Here is a 2,500-nt window from a genome sequence, read left to right as displayed (position 1 = left end):
ACACACTTCTGTATTGACATGCAGCTGTGAAAACTCCAGAATTGTCAGTAGGGTAAAGCTGTGCTGTTGATCAGTTGGGTGATTATGAACTGCCATCCTCTTGAGCACTGTACAAGGCCACTTATGCAGTTGTGAGTAGTGCACAAGCTATTAACTCTACCCGTAGTGTATTTGTTTATCTCACTATCTATATATCTGTATATACATATATACAGTATATACGTCTGTCAATTTACATGCACCCATAACCTTAACATGTTAGAAACTGGTGTTTACTGTTGATGCCATTCTATTCAACTAAACCACAGAAACATTTTAAGCCTTCTGCCTATGTCACTCATTAGGTGATCATCAGTCAAGGCCTTCTTGCAAAAGCATTGAGATGATCATATCTTCTAAGTACCTCATATAACATGATTACAAGGTATGGTACTAGCATTGTAAATAAATGTATACAGATAAATACATAAATGTATTGTGCACCTTATTTGGAAACTGTTTTCCACAAGCAGTTCTATGGCAAGCAGCCATGCATAATGTACTGTTTTATGGGTGCTGCAAATAAGCCCTATTTATGTCTTTAGAATAACTTCATGTGTGTTTAATAGCACATGTTGCATCATTATATCTAAATATTTTCTTCATGGGCAATGTGTGCTTCTTCAATCAAATGTTTTTAATGAGCTGAAATAGATCAGTTGGGGAAAGCATTAGACTGAAGGTCTAAAGGTCCCCTGTTTGGGAAGGAAACCTTTTTTGACTTCGCTGAACCTTTTCAAGCACAACCTTGATGAGTGGATGGCAAACCATAAATTTGTCCCAGTGGTTCCACCTGTATCCCTCACTGACAGGAGCAACAGGTGCTGACTGAGGTTTCTATTTGGGATAAACTCTTGGCTAGGCTTGTAAGGGCCCCAGGGCCATTACTCTAGTAACCTCCTATCAATAATAACAATGTACAATTTCACTTTCATTTTCCTTCATTTGACTACCTTCTTGACTCTTTCAAATAAATTAATGATTTTTTTCTTAAGTTAAGGTTCACTAACAGTACCTGCTAGTCTCAGTCACAAGAATGTTAAAGCAAATTGTTTCACTCTGGCATTTCTTTAGGACCTCAGTACTCTGAGATTGATTTCTTCTAATCAAATTGCAGTGAATCCTTTGGTTTTGATAGTTGTCATACCATGGATAGTCACCCTCAATCAAACTTGAGCAGCAAAAAAACAAAAAAAAAAAAAAAAAATAAATAAAGAAAAACAAACTCATATCTGAGATTGAATTTAAAGGGCCACAGCTTTTTAAATGAATGCATAGCAATACTTCAATCCCTCTGTCAAGTAATAGTGGAAATCAGCAAAGCCAATACTTTACTCAGCACTGCTGATTGTACCTTCCTAACTGCTTTTTCCAGGGGTACCCTCCACCTTTGCATCACCCTTAGCATGGTTCCGGTACAAACCATACAGGACATTAAATACATTTATCATTCAAACTCACACTTGGGATCCTTTACTCATTCTTTTTGCTCAGATTGTTTCACCAGCTCCACACTCTTCTTCTGCTTGTGTATGTCAAGTGAAACACTTTTTATTGCTAGAACCAAAGCATGATCTTGTCGCTCTCTCTATTCCCAACCTTAGTCACACCACACACATTGACCATTTTCTTCTGCAATGACAATCACCAAAGATTTAGTGCCACCTGTGTAAAAGGAGGCATGTACTCAGATCTATCATACAACAATATGTCTTGTCTATTGCACCAGTATCTATAGTAAACCTGACTCCTGGAGAGTCAGGTAGGGAGAGGAATAAACAGGTAATGGGGGGATAATTGTCCTTTGGAGTAAAAGACCTCTGAAGGAATCTAGCAATTGTTTGCCCCGAGTACAGCTTTGTCATTTTTTTCTCAATTGTTTTAACTGAAAACTTTAACAACAAAACAGTAATATATGATACTAGAGATATTATAAAACAAATATGCATACGTAAAAGAAAAATAATAAACAACTAATATAACGTTTTACTATGGTGTCTACTATAAAGCAAAGCTTTTTAAACAGAAAAAGAAATGTGATAAGGATTATTAAAGTCTGTTTATCAAGAAGTTCTTTGAATTTCAACCATATATTATATGACAAGGTGATTCTAGATGTTCTTGTTTTGATCTTGATAATTTCAAGATGGCAATCTTCAGTTGCCAAGTGTATAAATTCCTTCACAGTAGCAATAGCCTGATCCTTCCAGTTCTTTGTGATGTGACTTTTCTTGCAAATGTTAAGATACTTCATAAAAGAGGGTATTTTATTTTCATGACACAAGTGACAATATGTGTATTAAATAAAATAAGAGATTTGGTCAGCAAAAATGTAACATTAAAAGCAGACTGTAACAGAGAATTCATATTATCCCAACATGTTTTAAGTTTTATACGATAGTACAACATATGCTGCCAGTCAGATTTAAGATTTAGTTTATATTATGTGGTGTGAGAAGAG

Source organism: Protopterus annectens, chromosome 10.part0, assembly GCF_019279795.1.
Source record: "Protopterus annectens isolate FY-2018-M chromosome 10.part0, PAN1.0, whole genome shotgun sequence".
NCBI lineage: Eukaryota > Metazoa > Chordata > Ceratodontiformes > Protopteridae > Protopterus > Protopterus annectens.
Note: the sequence above shows the minus strand (reverse complement) of the source record.